The following is a 6,989-nucleotide window of genomic DNA, read 5'->3' as shown; positions in this document are numbered from 1 at the left end:
TCCTGCTGAAATAAGCACCCCCTCAACCAGGCAGCCCTGAGTCAGCATCCGGCCCTGCCTCTGCACGCAGAGAAATGACTTTCTGTAGGTGAGTCCGTGGAGAACGTGCGTCTGGCTGAAGCTGAACTGTCTGGGACCAAACACGGGCATTTCCCAACCCCCGGAAGAAACACCCGTCTGGTGAAAGCCAATATTACCTGTCAGAGTCAAAGCCAAGCAGAGGCTGAGGGAGTTGCCTGGGGAACTCAGCAAGGCCCAAAAAATGACAGCTTCTGTAATGGTCTAGTTGTAGGGGCCACTCCTTTGGCCCATGGGAACACAGTATGGCTGAACAAAAGATTCCAGCTCTGCCACTTAATTCAGTACACTTCTGGCAAGTCACTGAAACTCTCAGAAACTCAATTTCCTAATCTGTAAAATGGGTATACTCTTTCCTCACTGCAGAGCTGTTGGAGGGATCAGAAAACAATGTGTGCAATGTACTTGGCCTTTTGTGCTCAATTCTGGATAACTTAACACAGGATCCAAGTGTTAATGTGTCTTTCACTTCCAGTGCTACCTGGAAGGTCTCCTTCACCAAGGGAAGGTCTCTGAACTACTATTAGCACCTGGTTTTGACCTACCTTCACAAGGTTTATCTAGATGATAGGAAGAGACTAACCCAGGGATAGCAAATACCTAGACCATGTGTACATGGTCACACTTCTGCCCTATGCCCACGCAGACATCTCTAGTTGATATGAAGGGCAGACATCACTAGTTGCTTTGACAAGGAGAATTCTCAATGCAGTGTGCTCCAGGCAGCCACTTCTTATCCACCACCATGCAGGAGAGAGGAAATCCATTTATCCATTCTAAACAGGACTTCAAAGTCCTGTTACAATCTTGCTAGCTCTGACTTCCCAGATTCTATAAGAAATTAAAATATAAAATAATTTAAATATGAAATCTAAAAAATCAAAAGATATTGCCACTTCCGAAGTATTAATATTCAACATTTCAGTCAGTTCAGTTCAGTTCAGTTGCTCAGTTGTGTCCGACTCTTTGTGGTCCCATGAATCGCAGCACGCCAGGTCTCCCTGTCCATCACCAACTCCCAGAGTTTACCCAAATTCATGTCCATTGAGTTGGTGATGCCATCCAGTCATCTCATTCTCTGTCGTCCCCTTCTCCTCCTGCCCCCAATCCCTCCCAGCATCAGGGTCTTTTCCAGTGAGTCAACTCTTCGCATGAGGTGGCCACAGTATTGGAGTTTCAGCTTCAGCATCAGTCCTTCCAATGAACACCCAGGACTGATCTCCTTTAGGATGGACTGGTCGGATCTCCTTGCAGTCCAAGGGACTCTCAAGAGTCTTCTCCAACACGACAGTTCAAAAGCATCGATTCTTTGGCACTCAGCTTTCTTCACAATCCAACTCTCACATCCATACATGACCACTGAAAAAACCATACCCTTGACTAGACAGACCTATGTTGGCAAAGTAATGTCTCTGCTTTTTAATATGCGATCTAGGTTGGTCATAACTTTCCTTCCAAGGAGTAAGCGTCTTTTAATTTCATGGCTGCAATCACCATCTGCAGTGATTTTGGAGCCCCAAAAAACAAAGTCTGACACTGTTTCCACTGTCTCCCCATCTATTTCCCATGAAGTGATGGGACCAGATGCCATGATCTTAGTTTTCTGAATGTTGAGCTTTAAGCCAGCTTTTTCACTCTCTTCTTTCACTTTTATCAAGAGGCTTTTTAGTTCCTCTTCACTTTCTGCCATAAGGGTGGTGTCATCTGCATATCTGAGGTTATTGATATTTCTCCCAGCAATCTTGATTCTAGCTTGTGCTTTTTCCAGCCCAGCATTTCTCATGATGTAATCTGCATATAAGTTAAATAAGTATACAGCCTTGACGTGCTCCTTTTCCTATTTGGAACCTGTCTGTTGTTCCATGCCCAGTTCTGACTGTTGCTTCCTGTTCACTGTAGAACCTTTCTCTGTGCTGTGACGTGGACCAGAACAGGGAGCAGAGCTTTCCTGTCTGGTGCTGCCGCACCTGGGGATGTTCATGTCACCTGGCGTGAGCTCTGCCCTCATCTGGCTCACCTGTAGTCACGAGATCACATAGGACAAATACACATCCTTCTCCATTTGTGCTCTTGAAATAAATTCTGTGTACTCTTGGGCCCCACTGTTATGGCTCTAGGGGGTAAGGGAATGAACAGAGAATATTTACTAAGTACATACTGCTTGCCAGAAAAATGTATTTCATATCTTAGCAAACTTTGAGGGTGGGTATTACTATCTGCATTGTAAAAGTGACAAAATTAAGGTTTTACAAGCTAAAATGTCTTCTTACCCAAGTTTTCTGAGCAGGTAAATCAAAAGAATGAATTACCTGCCTGATTACAATCCCTGGTGGCTCAGATGGTAAAGAATCTGCCTGCGATGCAGGAGACCTGGGTTCATTCCTTGGATCGGGAAGATCCCCTGAAGAAGGGAATGACTACCCACTCCAGTATTTTTGCCTGGAGGATTCCATGGACAGAGGAGCTTGGTGGGCTACAGTCCGTGAGGTCACAAATAATCAGACACAACTGAGAGACTAACACTTTCACTTTCTTTAAGTAACAGACAAGAGACAGAACAAACCACTCCAAACTAAACCTGTCTGAGCCAGATTTCTCTTTGTCCCTATAACTTAAAGTAATGGACAATTTGGGGGCTCAGAGAGGCAAACATTTTTAATTTGGATGCACATAGTCTTGTGGTGAGTTCTTGTGTTCTGATTGCTGCGGCATGGTTCTCCTTAGGCCCACCCACCTTTCCAGAGAACTCTCTGAGTCGGCAAAGGTTGGAAAGTCAAGGGAGTTCCCAAGTATCTTCTCCTTCCTGGCAGCCCTCTGCCTGCTCTGATGAAGGCTCTGCCAGGAGTTCTGGGCTGTTCCGTCTTCAAGGCCAGGCTGACTCATGGTCACCTGTGACAGAAAGGAAAGCACCATAATTATCCACATCATCATCATCTGACAAAAGCTGATCCTAGTCCCGTGTCCATGCTGGGGCCTGGGAGCTCAAGGTGGGGTCTCTACTGGAGCACCCCACCGCGTGGGCTTCACAGTGAGCTGTGCCCTAAGTATTTGTATGATGCAGCTCACTTTAATCTGCCCACCAATATTACGCGGTAAAAGTAATTACTAACCCTGAACTGAAACTCTAGAAGGTAGAGTAACTTGTACAAGGTGATTCTTTAGAAAGTACATCTAAATATATAGCCTGAGATTTTGACTAATTCTCTGTGTGGCTTCTCTGATAAATAGATTTCTCCATTGAGACTTGAAATGGTTTTCTCCAATTCTGAGTCATAGAAAAAAGAAATCCAAATAACAGAAGTTTAAGCAATATAGAAATTTACTTCTCTCTCATGTCCAAGGTGTCCAGAGGAGCTGTTCAGGGATGGTATGGTGCCCCATGTTATCAATAACCCAGGTTCCTTCTCTCTTATTTTTCTATGCTACATTTCATTCCTAAGGTCACTTCATGGTCCAGTATGGCTGCTGGAGCTCCAACCATTGCATTTCATCCTGTGGGCACTAGTGGTAAAGAATCCACTAGTGGAGACATAAGAGACACAGTTTTGATCCCTGGGTTGGGCAGTTCCCCTGGAGGAGGAAATGGAAACCCACTCCAGTATTCTTGCCTGCGAAATCCCATGGATAGAGGAGCCTGGGAGGCTATAATCCATAGGGAAGGGAAGAGTCAGATACGACTGAGCTTGCACACGCACACACACACACACACACACACACACACACATCATTAAGGAGGAAGAGAGTTAATTTGTGCATGCTTTCTTCCTTTAAGCATATTTCTTAGATTTCAACTACTTTTACTTAAAACTTAGTATTGCCCCAAACTTAGTCTATACATGGGAAACTGGGAGATATCAGACTTACTCTGGCTGGTTTTGTGTTAAAATCTGGTGTTCCATCAAGGAGGATGAGAAGTAGAATGGATAGGATTCATTCTTTCTGGAGTGATTTGGGGCTAAAACAAGCAAAACAAGCTGGGAATTAATTTATTCACTGTTCATTTATTCACTCTTCAAATAAATGTGTACAAATATATACAGAAGGTTTACTTTCTGCTCATTTGGTTTTCCATCCAGGGAATTCAGGGTGACCAAGACAGACAGGGTCCCTGCATCTGTATGGTCACAGTCCAGTTGGGCATCCTAACTCTGACTGTTTATCAGGTTTTATGGCTTTAATAAACCACACCCTTTATCTGATCTTCACCCTATCCTCATTTATAGAATCCTTGAATCCAGCAGTTCATATTAACCTCCCAGTTAGAATATTCTCTGCTGAGATGTCGCTGAGATGTCTCTGAGGTGTGGGGGAAGGCAGGAGCACAGAGAACCTGTTTTTCTATTGTTTCCTCTCTGGGATAACACTCACTCACTGCAGGGTTGTTCTTTCAGTTGGATGGGTCCTCGGGGGAGCACCCAGCAGGGGCCTTGTGGGGCAGCGACTTTTCTTCTGTTTATACGTCTGTCTGTCACTCTGCTAAGGGAAAGAAGATGCCCTGGAAGGAGGTCCTTTTTGAGCTTGAGAATTCCCAGAGAATGTGGGGTACCAGGGTTTGGAGAGCTGCTGAGGGGGGCTTGGAGGACACCAACCATCAGTCCCTCCTACCGCCTCCTGATGTTGCCTACTCTGGGCATCCTCCAGTCACAGGTTAGGAGATCTCTGGGCTCCAGCATCCACTGTGGTGATTCTCTGTAGGCGGCAGTGCGTGGCCGAAGCACATGGATTCTGGAACTGACCGCCTGGGTTCAAATCCCGGCCCTGGCACTGTGGCCCCCAGTGTATGCTGAAGTCCTAACTTCCAGGGCTTCAGCATGGGATGATATTTGAAGCCACGATCTTTAAAGAGGTTGTTGCTGTTTAGTCGCTAAGTCGAATCCAACTCTTTTGTGACCCCACGGACTGTAGCTCGCCAGGGTCCTCTGTCCGTAGGATTTCCCAAGCAAGAATACTGGAGTGGTTTTCCATTTCCTTCTCCAGGGAATCTTCCTGGATCAAGGATCGAACCCAGGTCTCCTGCTAGGCAGGCAGATTCTTCACTGCTGAGCCACCAGGGAAGCCCCCTTTAAAGAGATAATTAAGTTAAAATGAAGTCATTACAATGGGTCCCAATTCAATACCACGGGTATTCCTATAAGAAGAGGAGATTAGAACTGGGAGATACAGAGGGAAAACCATGTGAAGAGACAGGAAGAAGACAGCAATCTATAAGCCAAGGAGAGAAGCCTTGAGAAATCAATCCTGCCACACCCTGATCTTGAACTTTTAACTTCCAAGACTACGAAAGTGCATTTCTTCTGTTGAGGCCGCCCAGTCTGTGCTTCTCTGCCATGGCAGCCCTAGAAAATGAATACAAACCGTGGGATGCCTTTTCACATCCATTCTGTGCCCATTTTCCTCATTTATAAAACTGAGATTATAACAGGAGCTCCCTCATAAGAATGTTGTGAGGCTTCAACCAGCAACAATTACTTAGAACGGGACCTGACACAGAATTATCTGTCTGTAAGTGAACCTATAATTATGATGACGATTTCTCTCCACCTGCCCCACCAGATTTCAAAGACAGAGTTTCCCTCTCCATTTCGCAATGGCTAGCGCTCAGTGGAAAATAGAATGCTCTGCTTAAAAGGGACAAATGGGTGAATGAGATGCTGTTTTAAATGCTTCTGGGAAGAAGTCAGAACTGAAGTTGTTGTCAAGGGGAAGCTCTCTAGTATCTAGATGGAAGTGCTGAAAAATAAAGTTAGTACCCAAGTGTGAAAATGAGGAATTTCTAGAAGGAAGAAGGGGTGGAGAGGCAGTGAGAGTCACAGTCACTCCGGCTCAGCAGGTGACCTTTATCAGATATAGCTGGATCTGGGCCAGAGGCTTAGCTGCCTCTGGTGAGGCTGACGCCGCCTGCGTGGGGAACGTGGCCTACGAGCAGGACAGGACTGAGCCTGCAAGCAGGGTAGGGTGTCAGAGAACCAGGAGAGACACCCTTCCAGTCCGGCTGCCTGTGAACACAGCGGCAGGCACCTGCCCGGAGGCAGACACGAGGGCTTCTCCGCCCCGAATGCCCCGCCCACACCCATCTTTCTCCTTCTCTTTTGCCTACCAAGTTTTGACTCCTCCACAGACCCTCCCCATTTCTGATCACTGATTTCTCTGCTCTCCTACCTGTAACTCCAAAGCCACTTTTTTCCCTCCTCCAGGGAATCTTCCCAACCCAGGGATCAAACACAGTTCTCCCACATGGCAGGCGGATTCTTCACCAGCTGAGTCACAAGGGAAGCCCAAAAATACTGGAGTGGGTAGCCTATCCCTTCTCCAGGGGATCTTCCTGACCCAGGAATCAAACTGGGGTTTCCCGAATTGCAGGCGGATTCTTTACCAATGGGGCTATCAGGGAAGCCGAACCTAAGAAAGCAATGGGGAAATCTTGGACCCCTACAGAGAGCAATTCTGGCTCTTAAATACCTGATTCTGCCCTGAGCTGGAGGCTGTAGTTGGCAAAGATTTCCTGGAGATGATGAGGTTTAAATCTAGTTACATCAGAGATCAAAGTCAGCCTGCCATCCAGCCGTGTTTGGATCCACCCTGTCAATGTTTATTAAATGTCCTCTATGTGCCAGCCAGGCTCTGCATGTTGGGGAGACACAGGTGACCGAGAGGGTTTTCTCAAAGAACTAGCACCCCAAAAGAAGAAGACAGCCCTGCGCACAAAAAATAAGGCTTTGTTGTGATGTTACCAGCCCAGAACACCCCTTCAGCGGCACCACGAAGGGACGTGACAATGCACAGCTCACCCTAGAGAGCACCCTGAAAGGTCTGAGAAAGGGGGACCCTTGGGTGTGTCTTAGAGAACAAAGTAACCACAAATACCCACGCAGGCCAGCTAGAGACCATCTGCATGAACACTTCCTCCTTGG

At 46.5% G+C, this 6,989-nt stretch overlaps 1 long non-coding RNA gene across 1 annotated transcript; it reads right to left on the bottom strand.

Annotated features, from left to right (window-relative positions):
* Window positions 1–767: 767 nt before the first annotated feature.
* On the bottom strand, window positions 768–6,519 carry LOC136144970 (uncharacterized). The gene is made up of 4 exons (XR_010658663.1): window positions 6,238–6,519; window positions 4,447–5,138; window positions 2,813–2,967; window positions 768–2,191 (listed from the first exon to the last, which is right to left on the bottom strand). It is a non-coding gene; the product is annotated as an uncharacterized lncRNA (long non-coding RNA).
* Window positions 6,520–6,989: the final 470 nt, after the last annotated feature.

The sequence above is a fragment of the Muntiacus reevesi genome, chromosome 12 (genome assembly GCF_963930625.1).
Source record: "Muntiacus reevesi chromosome 12, mMunRee1.1, whole genome shotgun sequence".
Lineage (NCBI taxonomy): Eukaryota > Metazoa > Chordata > Mammalia > Artiodactyla > Cervidae > Muntiacus > Muntiacus reevesi.
This window is presented reverse-complemented; position numbering and strand designations above follow the sequence as displayed.